This window comes from Vitis vinifera, chromosome 9 (assembly GCF_030704535.1).
Source record: "Vitis vinifera cultivar Pinot Noir 40024 chromosome 9, ASM3070453v1".
Classification (NCBI taxonomy): Eukaryota; Viridiplantae; Streptophyta; class Magnoliopsida; order Vitales; family Vitaceae; genus Vitis; species Vitis vinifera.
The window spans coordinates 9,217,959-9,233,868 of NC_081813.1; positions in this window are offsets into that span (position 1 = coordinate 9,217,959).

The window sequence follows — 15,910 nt, forward strand, 5'->3', positions numbered from 1 at the left end:
TCTTTTCTTTTTTTTCCTTTTTTTCTCCGTGCCATAATTTAATAATTCTTATAAATTAAAAAAATAAATTAAAATAATTAATGTCTATTTGATAACCTTTATATTTTCTATTTTTACCTTAAAATTCTTTAACATAATTTTTAAAAATAGAAGATATCTATAATTTTTTTTATAAAATTATGTTTGATTTTTGAAAATTTGGATGGAAAATGTTAGGAAAGGAAAGGAGAGGAAAAATATAAAAATAAAATAAAAATTAATTTAAAATTAATAAATTATTTTTATACATTTTTTCAAACTCATTTTACATATTTTTTAAATTATATAAAGATTATATAATTTAAAATTTTATAATTTCTTCATTTAATTTTAATTGTATTTAATTTTCTTTCATATTTTTACTTAATAAATAAAATATTTTAAACTTAAACCTTTATTTGAAAGAGATTTTAAAAAGTATTTTCAAACCTTTTTTTCACATAAAAATAACTTTTTTTTATAAAAATTTTCAAATGCTAAAAAGATTAAAATAATTTTTTAAAATCATTATTAAACGGGTTTTTAATGTTTTAACATGAAAAATTTATATGTATTTAAAATTTTGTTTTGTTTCTTTTCTTTTCTTTTAGACATCAAATTGATGCTTTTTATGGTAAGTATTTTTTTTAAACTATCTAATAAAGGTTAGCTTTGGATAATTAAAATTAAAATAAAATTATTAATACTTTTTAGATGTGAAAAGAAAAATTAGTGATTTCATTTAAATATATTTGAAATATTATAATAGGATCTATTAAAAGTTCATCTCTTCTTATAATTTGAAATATTTTGTTTAAAGTTTAAAATATTTTTAATTAAAAAAATAATTTACATATTTAAATTCTTAATATAATCTTAAATGGATCAAAAAAACCTTTTTTTTAAAAAAAAGGGGGGGAATTATTTTATAAAATAGAATTATATTTTCATTTTTAATTTTTTAAATAATAATAATAATAATAATGGGAGGAGGTGTTAGACCTTTAAAAAGTAACATTAAATGATTTGATATTCCGATAGATTAATGGGTCAGACTTCAGAGGTGGGTGGGTGAGAACGGGTGTAGTGTTCAGGAGTACATCTACCTTGGTTTGTTGTTCCTCACACATCCCAAGGAGTATCCAACGGCCATTAACTTCCTAAAAAAGGACACTTACACAGATGCAGACAGAGAAAAAAAGGTGAAAAACGGAAAAAATAATAAAATAAATTAGAAAGCAGAAAAGAGTAATATATTCTGGTGTAAAGATGGAGCATTGAATGTGACAGAGGAGGCACGCGCCTCCACTGGAGGTGAAAGGGACGCGCCCACTGACAGAGGAACAAAGTGGTCGTGTGACTTGTGTCAGGGGAGTGGGACCCGCGTATTAGAGTGCGATATGGGATTGACATTAATTTAGGGTTTCAGGAGGGCCCCACATTCGAAGGGCATTTTCAATGCGTGATGGACCACCATTTCATATTTATTCATTTTTCATTCACATCAAAATCAACAGAAAATTTTGTGGCGATGTGCTATGTTTGGTCACGAAAAGTCTTTGAGAAAGAAAATAATAAATATATATATATATATATTAAATTATTAATATTTATATAAAAATTTTAAACTAAATAAAATAAGTTAGAGGTAGTATATAAAAAATAAATTATCAATTTTAAATTTATTTATTTATTTATTTTATTTTCTTCATATTTTTTTTAAAAAATGTTTTGATAACCAAACATGGTCTTAAGCTAACAAATATCAAACCGATCATGAAGCATGACATATAAAGGTAAATAAAAAAATTTAAATCACAAACCAAAATATACAAAATATAACTAGATACAAACGATGAAAACATATGCAAAATAAAAAATCAAACTTGATACAAAATAATAAAACATAAATATACATATGATATGATCTAAATAATCACGTTTCTCGATATCTATAGAATCAACAATCTAATCAGACTTTTTTCGATACCTATGAAATCAGCACTCTAGTTAAACTTAAAACCAAATATGTTCTATCTTAATATTTCACACAACTTCAAAGATATTTCAAAATAAAAAAAAATTAAAATAAAGAAAACAAAATATATTAAGACTTTTAAAAAAATCCTTATTGATAATATAATAACCATGTAATAAATGAGAAACAGATCATATAGATTCAAAATATTTAAGTCAGTCTTCTCCTCAACCTAAATAAAAATTTAAGAAAGCCCAATCTAACCCAACTCGACCTCTTTAATGCAAACTATTTTATTTAAAAATAATTAAAATATATTATAAAAAAAACACTTTAATTTTTTTTTTGAAATAAAAAAAATGTTTTCTATTTTTTTATTAATATATAGAGAGAGTAATTAGTCTTTTTCTTTTTATTGTTCTTAATATAACTTTTTTAAAATTTTCTTTTATTATCATTATATGAAAGTATCATCATAGCAATGCATGGTGTCATCATGTCAATAAATAGAGCAAATAATTTTATATTGTATTGACATAATAATTGTGGACCATTGGTCAATTGCAATGAAGAATATGGCCAACAATCATTTGTTGAGTGGAATTACAAAATATTAAATAATGCAATGAAGCAAATTAAATTTTATCTAATGAGTGATTTCTCCCTAAATTGAAGTAAATTCTATGGGATGTGGATTGATGGAGATAAAGTAAGTAGACCAACTTGGAAATTATTATGGATATATGAAATTCATATTAGGGCATTATTTTAAAAAAAAAAAATCAATAATTTGATCCTACATATTGACCAATCAAAGAGAGAGAAACTTTTGTGTATATAGTCTTGTTTTAAACATGAATTTTGTATATATAGCATGTTTTAAACATGTAAAATATGTTTATTCAATGGGATAAATTTCACAATTTTTAATAAATATTTATGCTTGAATTGGTCTTTTATAAGATTAAGAATTTGTTTGGTAGTAATTTTAAGAAGCACTTCTGTCCTAAAAGTTGTTTTTGAAAAACATCCTATGTTTGATAAAATTTTAAAAATACTTTTATAAATTTAAAAAAGCACTTATACTATTAAAATAACACTTATAATGTTTTGTAAAGAAATTTTTAATAAGTGATTATCCTCAAAATATTTCTTGAGAAAACACTTACACTAAATTTATTTTTAAGTAGAAATGCTCTAAGAGTGTGTTTAGAAATAATTTTAGAAAATGTTTTTAAATTTTTTAACATGTGAAATTTTTTATCATTTAAGTGTTAAAAATGGTATAAATATTTTTTAAAATTACTCATAAACACACTCTAAAACTCACTTTAAAAATCCTTTTCAATCTCAATAAGTGCTTATCATCTAATTAATCATAAAAAGAGCTTATGACTTCAACACAAATAAAAAAATTAAAAATAAAAAATAAAATAAAATTCACAATATGGAAGTGAGAAAAATATGAATTCCTTTATTAATACATTAACTTGTATAAAAATATTATTTCACATTGAATAAAATTTTTATAATATTTATATTGTACGTTGAAATTACAATCCTAGAAAAGCTTCTCAAATGTTAAAATTGGTATTTAAAAGTCAAATATTATTTTTAAGGATGCTTGATAAAACTTTCAATTCCCCATGCTTGAGAAGGGAGACTAGTGTTTTTTTCTTTTTAATTTAATTAATATTTTTAAAAGTATCATAATTATCTTTATCTAAAAATATTTTTTAAATATATTTTTCAAACATAATATTTATGGAACTACTTCTAGATATACTACATCTACATTAAAAGTAAAAGTTGAACAGTTTGCCAAACAAGGTTTATGTTTTGTTACCTTCAAACTCAATTTTTAGTTAAAGTCAAAAATAAAAAATTATTTCAAACCCAAATTTTTAAAAAAAGGTTTTCATATTATTTCACTGTGATTTTAGGAAAAACTTTTTAGTTTAAAAAAACATTTTTGAAAAAACATGGATATTTGATAAAATTTAGAAAATACTTTTAAAATTTTGAAAAACAACTTATAAGATTGAAAAATCACTTATGATATTTTTTGGATAATTTAGAGTATGTTTGGTACTTATTTTAAAAAGTGTTTTGACATTTTTAATATTTAAAACATTAGAAAAACTAAAAACACTTTTTAAAATTATTGTCAAACACATTCTTATAATGTGTTTGATAGTGATTCTAGAAAACGTTTCTAGTCTTTCTAATACTTAAATAATAAAATTTTTCAAATGTCAAAAAAATTAGAAGTGCTTCCTAAAATCACTTTCAAACGAGTTCGTAATGTATTTGACAGTACTTTTACTCAAAGTATTTTTAATGGAAGCGTTTTTTCTAAAAATGTTTTTAAGAAATTTACCTATCAAGTATTTCTAAAAACAAGAAACACTATAAGTTTTCAATATTAGAGTGATTTTTTATATTTTTAAAAGTATTTCATAAATCTTCCTAAATACCTTTTTTTTTTTCAAAAATATTTTTTACATTAAAAAGGCTTCCTAATTCTAAAAACACTTCAAAGAAAAATACTTCAAATTGAAACACTCTCCACCACACTTTAAGTCAAACACGAAAAGTGAAATTTAACTTCTTCTTTTTTCTTTGAAATAATGACAAAAAAAAAAAAAAAAAACTCTATTTGTACCTTCTTGAATTATGAGTCTCTTTAAATGGAAACCTAATACCGACATCTGAATTTGATACACATTTATGATTTTAAAGGAAGGGACGTGGCAGAATGGTGGGAAACTTGACTTTGGTTCACCCCATATGAAAAACGTATTCGGGGTTGAGGTTGAGTCCAATCTAAGCACTCAAGTACACAAGAAGATGCTTTGGCTTAAAAAAACATATGGTCCAGTGATAGGATATAAAAGCATGGGTGCACAGCCCTTTACAAAGCTACATTTATTGCACTACTACATCACCATTGTAGGGACCATATGTTTTTTTTTTCTCTTTATTTTCTAAGAGGCCATAACAGAATTTAATACTGGCTAAGCATATCTTTTTATTCAAGGATGGCCCCTTTTCCATAGCTTTCTCCACTTAAAGGCACATTCTTGCATGAATCACACACAGGAAAGCAAGTCACTCTTTCTTTTGTTTGGTTTTGAAAATTTTGCTTTCATTTCAAAGTAATGAAAACAGTAATCCCATGAACCTTTTCATCTGCCCATTCTTTTCATCTGCTTTTTCGTGCTCTATTCTCTCTCTCTCTCTCTCTCTCTCTCTCAATAGTATAGCTCCATTTGAATTGATTTTTTAAGGCTAGAAGATCTTTTTTAATTTATCTACTAAAAAAATTTGTATTAGAAGATTTTAATGCTACATATTACATTTAAATGGAATATCGTGTATGAAAAATGATTTTAGGATGTTTAATGTTTTGAAAGACTGGATCTCTTTAATATTCATCACCTATAATTAATTTAGGAATGACAATGGAATGAGTTTTTTTTTTTTTTTTGTATCTGTCCAATCTTGCCCCTAATATGACAAATTTAAAATTTAAATAAATAGATTTTGGATAAATTTGAGGTTTTTTTTTTTTTAACTTGGGATCTCACCTCAATTATGTATAAAATTAATTTTAAAAATTAATTTAATTTAATTTTTATTTTCCTATTTTTAATAAATAATAATAATAATAATAAATATTTTTAAATAAAATAAGTTATAAAATATTATAATAATTTAATTATTTATAAAACATATTTTATTTTAATATAATTAAAAAAATTTAGAAAAAAGTTGATCAAGACATATCAGACTAGTATGAGAATTTCTCATATTCGCCTCATCTCATTTAATTTTTTTTTTAATGAAATAAAGATGAAGATTATTATAAATGAACGGGCTGAGTTTCGATGAGGGCGACCCATCCCCAACTCGTCCTACCACCATCCCTAACAACTATAAATAAAAACCATATATAATATATCTTATCATTCATTGAGTAAGTGGGCTCTCTATTTTTTCTCAACACTCATCTTTGAGGTCTAATCAACTTTTTGTCATGCATTCAAAACTAGTCAAATATTCATTCAATCAAGAATTCAAAAGAGTACAAATTTTTATAATTTGAAATGTTATTATTACTTTGTATTTTTTAAAACAATCACTTTTGTACCAAAACCGCGTGAGTATGTTGAAATTTATCTTAAAACTATATATAGTCAAACTCTACATATTGATTACTTTGAAAAAACAAAGCTAACTTAAATTTTGGTGTATGGATGGAAACTTTCTTTCTAACACCATCATGGAAATATTTACACAACCAAAAACCATTAAGCCAATGGTTTCAAAGCACTGAATGGGGGATAGAGGAGACAGCAACCCTCAAAAGTTGCCCATTTTGTAATCCAAAATGAGATGGTCTCTACCCCCTACTATTCAAGGTATCTGGTCTGTGGAGAAGATGTTGGAACTGGTCCCCCCACTATTGAAGAATACCTTGCATGTGTTAGGACTTCGTTTGACATGGGAGGGGAGAATTATTTTCTAGTTTAAAAATTAAAACTAAAAGACAAAAAGAAAAAAAGCACAAGGTAGTATACCTCCATTGAAATTGCAAATATCATTATAAATGAGAGCGAATCTCACAATTATAAAATGTTAATAACCCCATAATCAATAATAACTACACGGATTATTATAAATGGTATCAAAGTCAATTCTTAAATAAAAATATATAAAGATTGGTAATTATAAATCATATAAATCATAAGAAATACATCATATGCATATGGGTAGATGAATATGATTTCCCATATTACTTAAAAAGGAAAGAAGTTTTGACATTTATAAGAGACGACTTATTTAATTTTTTTATAAGTATTTTAAAATAGTAAGAGATAATTGAGCCAAATTAGACAATATTCATATAATAAATAGTATCAAAACCCAAAACATTTTATTTCATAAACAACAATATTTTAGACAATGTTAGTAAAAAAATATGCTTTCGTATCTATAATCATGAACACTATTAGCACAACAAGTACAATCTTCATTATGAAGTAGTTGCTTTATACCAAGTTCATCCCATAGATTGATCTTATTTTTTTGTACTTAAGTCTTAATTGTTTGTATTTAGTCTTATTTATTTGTATCTTAACTCCATATATTTGTATCATTATCCGTTAATATAAATTTCAACAAACACATTCAATAACCAAGACTAGAAATTCAATAGATGCTAAGAGGGTGCTTGGTAAAATTTAATACTTATTATTTAATGAGTTAAATTAATTTTAAATTAAAATATACTAAAGCTGTTGATTTAAAACTTATTATTTAATTCTTATTTTAAATATTAAGGTTGCTTGCTAAAATTCATTTTAAATCATTAAATGAACATATTTATCTTCATAAATTATAATTAGGATAAAAGAAGTCAAATAACAATGAAGTTTGTGGAGTAGTAAAAGAAATTATGAAGGTAAAAATATAAAATAAATATGTGAATTTAAGAATAAATCAATTTTATTTATATATTATTTAAAATTATTTTTTATTTCAAAATTTTATCATTAAACTATTAAATTACTTTAAATTATTAAGTTAATATACCGAACGCATATAATTTATATAATGTATTTGAACCTCTTTTAAATCTTGCATTTTATTTCAACACTCGTGATAAAACTATGAAATATTTAGAATACTTTCCCTCCATCTTTCTTCTCCTACCCTACCTTTTTAGAACTACAAGAAGAAAAAAGAAAAGTCATATGAAGTTTCACCTGCAGTGATTGTTCCATGCAACCATGGCCAACACCACTTCCCTTCCTCATGAAAATCAATAGTACTTAAAATTTAAATTCTAAGAAATCTTAACTTTTATAAAGAACCTGTGAATGGTCCAAAACCATGGTTATTGGAGAAGTCCAATGATTGCCTTTTCAGCCAATGAATTAAAGCCACTTAATGAGAGTATATGACTATTTATAGGCACCTCACCATCTCCCTTTTTTCACTTGTGTTTTGGGCAAATGTTTCCATGATGGAGACTCCTTTAATTTCAGAAGAAGGTAGGACTTGACAATGCCTACCATTCATCCATTCAGGGCTGCAGAGAGACTCCTTTCCAAAAGGACCATTTTGGGCAAGCCCTTATTTTTTACATTATTTCTCAATCAAAAGTAGATATTTGTACTAAATACTAGGATCCAGCATTAAGGTTAATTTCATTGAAACCCCCTATTTTAAAGTAAATATATTTAATTTATATTTGATAATGATTTTAAGAAGCGTTTATAATATTTCTAATATTTAAAAGATTAAAATTTGTAAGTATTAAAAATGTTATAAACATTTCCTAAAATTACTATCACACGCTCTTAATCATCGTTAATTTTAAATTTTATTAATTTTTAAATTTATCCGATTTATCAAATTTGATTTAAACATCTCGGATTTTTCTACCTTTTTTTTAAACAAATATATCAAAACAAGCTTTTTCCCAAAAATGTTTCAAATATTAATTAAATAATTATGTCATACATGCTCATCAAACTATAAGGTTAAGGGAAAGTATTTATGTAAGATAAATATTAATTAAAAATAAATTTCACATAATAACATGACATAAATTGTGAAGTATAAATTATGAACGTGAACTTTAGATGGTGTACATAAAGCTAGTGAGAGAAAATTCCTTGACAGCATCTTTATTTTTTTGACTTTATTCCAAGCAAGGATGAGAAGGAAACTTTATGTTAGATGCTCAAGCATTATTCTTGGAAATATCAACACCCTGGTGAGTTTGTAGATGGTCTATTCATTATGTCACTTTCAACCTCTCTAAACCACTTATCTTCAAATTGTTTTTGACCGATATGTGGTATATTTTGAAGGTACCTTGTCAAAGCCTTTATTTCTTTTCCTCCTTTTCCCTTTTCGTATAATTTTATTATTATTATTATTATTATTGTCAATTTTATGGGATTTTTATTATTATTTTTTTGTTTTGAAAAATAAAATACTATATTTAAAATTTTATAGCATTGTTTGACAATTTAATTAAATAAAAATAGACTTCTTGAATTGAATTTGTTAAAAGGTATTCCCCATTAGAAAGTTATATTAAAGCACATTAAAATTTTATCTTTAAATATTATTTTTAGTATTTATGAACAAACAAAATTTAGATATTTCAAAGAAGTTTCTTTTATTTTCTTTTATTTGGAGAATAGTGAGCATGGAAGTATAAATACAAAATTCATTATAAAAAGAATTAGAAATGAAAGAAAATATAAATAAAAACGTGTATTAGATGTATTGATGGTAATGAGATGAGTTTTTTTGGATATCCGCTCCTAATAAGACAGGTTTGAAATTTAAATAAATGAATTTGAGATGAGTTTTAGATTTTTTCTAAAATCCAGAACAAGTTCAAGATGGATTCAAATATTGTCTTGTTTTATCTTATCCCACCATAATTATATATCAAATTAATTTAATTTAATTTTTATTTTCTTATTTTAATACATAGATAATAATAATAAAATATTTTTTCATAAAATAAATTATAAAAAATATAATAATTTAATTATTTATAAAATATATTTATTTTAATGTAATTAAAATAATTTTTTTTAAAAAAAGAAAAGGTTAAAAGAGAGGGAGATGAGAACTTTTTTTAATAAACGGGATGAGGTCCCCACCCCGTTGTCATCCCTAACCAGGTGTTCACCTCTCTACCTCATATTTCTATAAATGGAATATGATATTTACATCCACATTTGGTCTCATAATTTTTATTTCAAAGACCTAATTATATTTACAAAAATCTTTATTACATCTTTCATTATAAGAACCTATTTGTAATAATAATAATAATAATAATAATAATAATAATAATAATAATAATAAACAATTATTTTCCATCTTTTATATTGTTCTATAAATTGCACTTAATTTATAAAAGTAGGTAAATTAAAACTTGAATGCATATGTGGAGAATGATGACGTGCTTATTACATTTTAGTCTAAAATTCAAGCCCAAAAAGGGTAGCAACATTTTTTATATAAAATATAAAAATTTTTAGATGCTTACCTCGAAAAGGTAATGATTTTAAAAACCCCTTAAAAAAATTAGAAGTAAAAAAATAATATTTCAAATTTAAAATTTTTTTAAAGTGATTTTCTAAAAATATAATAAAATGTGTACTTTTAGTACATAGAAAACATATCCAAATATACAGTAAGACGACAGTTTTTCAAAAGTTGTTTGGTTTAAAAATACCATCCACCATTGTCTATTTCTTTGCAAACAAATTTATGACATTCAATGTCATGTTTTGAAAAATGTTCAAGGTTGTACTTATTCCCCTCCCCCCCCCCCCCCCCCCCCCCCCCCCGCCCCCCCCCCCCCGCCCCCCCCCCCCGCCCCCTTTTTTTTTTCAAAAAAAAAAAAAAAAAAAAGTGGGTGTCCATCATATTTGTCCTAGCAAATAAATGAACACTAAGGAATGAATGGTTCAGAAAGAGAAACAAGAATTAGGAAAATACAAGAAAAAGGAAAAACAAAAGTGACTGGTTTTATTGGTTGAAAGGAAGCTATGATCGTAAAGTTAGGAAGAACAATAATTAAAAGGGTTACTCATAAGTCAAATTTTGTCTATTCAAAATTACAAGGACATGGCTGAAATTTGAATACTTGGCCCTTTCCCATGGAATTCTTATCTTCAATGAATATATTTATGGAGTCTGTCTGTCTCTATCTCTCTTTCTCTTTTGGAAATGTACATCCATGGCCCCATTCAATTCACATGCATTCATACACTATTTTCCTTTTTTTTATATTAGATATCTTACACTATATTTGAAAATATTTTTATTTGAAATATTTTATCCCTAAATAATTTTGTCAAATACTGGAATTTTTTTCAAAAATATTTTTTTTATGTTAAAATTATTTTGTAACACGAATGAAAGAAAGGGATTTCAACCTTAATAGAAGTGACTTTTGAATTTTAGAAGAATAATTTTTTTATTTGTAATAAATAATTGGGTTAATTTTATTGACCTTTTCTGATGTTTTGATTAAAAACATCTTATTCCTATTAATTTAAAATTTCATCAAATGTCTTTCTTCTCTTTTTCATTTGTTATTTTCATTCATCTTCTCCCCTTTAATTCAAAATAAATGGGGTATTTAACTGATCAAAACTAATTGTATTTAGTTAAAACTCGAAGAAAGAGGAATAAAATTAACCCTAAATAATTTAAAGACATTAATGAGAGGGAAATATTTCAACCATAATCTTAATCAAACCTTTGAAAACATAGGGTAGTAGTACATATTTTTTCAAACCAATAGGAGTGTTTTTCCTTAGGAGGAAGGTAGACAAGTGACATATTGTGAAATGACTATTTGAAAAAAGTAAGCCACTATTAGTATAATTTAGTATTCTTTTGAATGGGTTGTCATGGGATTTGATATTTGATTGATTAACACCAATATGCCAATTTGGTGATTATTTCCCGTGATATCATTTAATAGGCCACCTAACCCCTTAACTATAAAAAGTGGGTCCAAAGTAAGCATTTGGATAAATGAAAAAAAAATATTAGAAAATTGTCGTCCACTCTTAAATCATTTAAATATTTGCTAAAATTATTTTTAAAATTAATACATGGATTATATAGAAATGTTAATTTCATTATACACCTCCTTTATTGGGATGAAAGTAAAAATAAGAAATAAAAATTATAAATGAAATATTTGATAAAATTTTAGACTTATTAAGAAGACGGGTGGTGTTTGGTTTTTGGTTAAATAGAAAAAAATCAAAATATTTTATTCATTCTATTCAATTAAAAATAACATATTGATATTAATTAATATAATTAAATTTAACTTATTAATAATAAAATTATATTAGTTATATTGATCGATATCTACAAGTTACTTTTAATTTAATAAAAAAATTTAAATAAATATTTTAACTTTTTTTATTTAATAAAAAAATAAACATCACCTAAATGTATTAAGTCAAAATCTAAACAGGGATGAATAAAATTAATTATATTTTACTATACACAAAATAAATAAGGAGATTATTTTTTTTTCTAGTTATTAGGATGAGATTTTTTCTAAGGAGAAGTTTCAAAATTTTAAAATTCTTTTAATATGGAAAAATAAATATTTTTATTGAAGTGTGAGATCGGTACCATGTATTATGATTGAGGCTTTTGACATGACAAGAGGAAGCACATTTAATTACTTTTCATGTCCGTATGGCCCATTTGTCATTTTATTTTGCATGTCCATGTGATGCCATAACTCATTTCACTTCCAAAATATCTACTAAACTCACTAAATTCCTGCAATAAATATGTACAAACCTCCACAATAAAAATTAAAAAATTAAAAATTAAAAATTAATAAAATAAAGAAATGGGTCCATACCCAACAATTAAAAATAGTAAAAATAAAAAATAAAACAAAAAAAAATTCAAATTCAAGAGCCAACGATGTTTAAATTGACTTAAAAAAAGCTAATGCTATTTCTAAATTTATTTTTAGCATCATTTTATCATTTTTGTAATCTATTCACCTTGTAGATGGAGAAAAAATTAATAGTAAAAAAATTAAAATAATGATATATTTAGTATTTTTTATTTTTATTTTAAATGACAGTAAAAGAAAATTAAAATGAAATAGGAAAGAATTATTTCTCTTGAAACCCTCTAAATTACTGCTTGATTTTTAAGAATAAAATCAAAGGTGAAATAGCTGTCCATCCTAAAATAAATTTAAAAAGAAAAATCCTTAAATAATAATTAAAAAATTGCAAAAAAAAAAAAAAAAAAGGCCCACAAATGAGTGGGTTTTACCTTGTAGTTGGCATACAATAAGGGGGACATCATAGCTGTCTTGCTGGGTTATATGTTCCTCAGCCCCAATATCCCTACCCCCCCACACCAACAGTGTCTTTCACGCGCCATGATTCAGACTCTTCCTGACCTTTCTAGTCTCATGTGTCACTTTCTCTTTCTGCTTTACTCCTTTTTACTTTTTTTCATTTTTTCTTTTTTTTTTAAATTCTAAAAGTTTTCTACCCAAGGAGTCAAGCCAGTTAGGTGAGCAGATCCCAAGATAATCAAATATCTTCTCTTCAAAATATCGTGAGAAACCACATTTTATGATGGGGAAAGGAGATGAGAGATAAAAAGTGAGAAATAAAATAAAGAAAATTAATTGCTAGGTTCTCTGTTTCTACAGCCTAAGTTGTCACTTGTCAGACTTTGTCTTTCCATTGAAAAATATGATGTTAAATGCCATCAATGACACTCCATTTTTGCCCCCCACCTTTCTGGATTTTTCCATTTTTCTTTTTTAAATAATAATAAAATTATGATATAATTTTATATTAACTCCTTTAAAAAGCTTCCTCCTTTTGGTCTTTACACTTAAAATTAAAAAATTTACCTTCTTTATATTTATAAAAAAATCACCCACACCCATCAATGCCTCGGATTCTTAAAACCAAATACATCTTTTATCCTAAATAAATTTTTAGGATTTTAAAACGCATTTACAAAATTAAGAAGAATTTATACTTCTATAATATTATAAATTTTCTCTTATATTCTATATAAAATATTATATATTATCATACTTTAATTTAAATAAAAACTACACATCAAAAAGATATTTAGGATTTTAAAACATATTTATAAGATTAAGAGAAACTCATATTTATATAATATTATAAATTTTCTCCCTTTTATGTGAATATTACAATATCATCGTATTTTAATTTAAATAAAAGTTACGTGGGTTTATCCATCAATAAAAATAAAAATCTTATTTTTAAGCTCAATAAAAAAATTATTAAAAAAAATAATATGAAGGTTAAAAAAAGTGTTCACATTTGTGAAAATTGGGTGTTTGACTAATAAAAAAAATGATAATATTTAATAAAACTTTTACAACATCACTATCATCCAACAACTATATGTGTAGCTTTAATTTAATATTTCAAGTGAAACAAAAACCAAAAACCTATCTCCACAAGACCTATATATATATATATATATTGTTTAATAATTTTATGAAATAAATTATTAAATTTTGAATTTATAGGATGGTGTTTAGAAAATTGTAAATATCCAAAAAGAAAAAAAAGGTGTATTTAATCCCAATTTATTTATCATATTGATGGTGGCATCATGCATCAAAGTAATAAGGTTGAAACTCAAATTTTAAAATTAAAAATATATAATTTCAATTATAACAAAATCATATGTAGTATGTTCAAATTGGGGTTATGAAGGGAACGTAGAGTCGCTTGTCTATTCAAAGACTTAAGAATAAGAATAGAAAGAAAGGGTATGAATAAAAGACAATAATTTTAAATTGGAATTAAATTTGAGATAAAAGAAAAATAGAAGGTATAATTTTAATACAATTAAGGCCATTTATGAATATTTATATTTATATTTGAAAAGGGGAGTTTAGCATTTAGGAATATTTATGTTTATATTTATATTTTAAATGTAAATAAATAAATAAATGTAAGAAATCAAGATTATATTAAGTCTTCATCCAAATGAATTGTGTAATATGTCATTTTCTATTTAAAAAAGAAAAAGAAAAAAGACGTTATATGCTTAGGGTAGTTGTACCTACCATATTTTTTTTTAAATATTATTCACTTTAATTCTACTCGATTGTCACATGGACAAAGTATAAAAATGGTAATAAATCAATTTTTTAAAGTATTCACTTCGCCTTGAAAAAAAAGGATTTGAGATAAAGCATGATATTTTATATAGGATAAGTAAGTACGTTTCTTTTAATCTTGTAGGCGAGTTTTAAAGTTATGAAAACTCTTTGAACTTATAGTAAATAATATTTATATGATTGAAAATTGATGATTACAAACGGCATCAGACTCAATTTCTAACCCTGGTGTAAAGGTTTGTTTGGTCTTATTATGAGTATCTGTCTGTTTGACCTCATAGTTTAGTAAACACAATGAAGATATTGTATTTGCATGAGAGTTTAGGCTAAAAGTAAAAAACATCTACACTCGTGAGTGCGGGTTTTTACATAATGATTAGTAAGTTTAGAATTGAGTAATTTTTTTTTTTTTTCATTTTGGGTCAATTATATATAATATTAAATAAAAATTACTTTAATTGATTATTTTTTTCATTGTTGCAAATTTTATAATATTTATTTGTTCATATATTATTTTTATTTTAATATAATTTAAATTTTAAAAAAATAAATGAAGTGGGATGGGACATGTAAAACCCATTTGAAAAAATCATTTTATTTATTGGAACAAAAAATGTCATAAATGCAAAATCATTTTATAAATGCAAATTTATTCATATCCTATTAGACGGAAGGGGAGACCTTCAATTTCATGCATTGATGCCTGTATATGGTTGGTTTTGCTCTTCTAGAAAAATTATTTTTTTGGTATGGCATGTGAATGTAAATTAGTTCAAGTTATTGCCAAATTTAATTCACCCACCCAAATCCTATTGCCTATTGTTTTATTAGGTAAGAAAAAAATTAAATACTAAACATTTATTAAATTAAAAAATCTCATCAAACATAAATTATTAGATTAAATTAAAACCAAGATGGGAATCATAAAAACCTGCTACCATGATGGGTTTTGAGACACGTTCCATTGACTGTTTAAATAAAATAAAATAAAAATATAATATAGCTTAATTAAATGGATGAAGTATGACTGATTTGTTATGGTTACATCATGCTTGTGAGGGGTTCTCTTCCTCTTTTTAATTTTAAATTTGTCTACCTAATTGGATTTTTAAGGGGGAAAAAGTGTCTTCATATGAAAATAAAAAATAAAAAATTGATTCAAATTTTATACATAGAGTAAAGTCAAACCA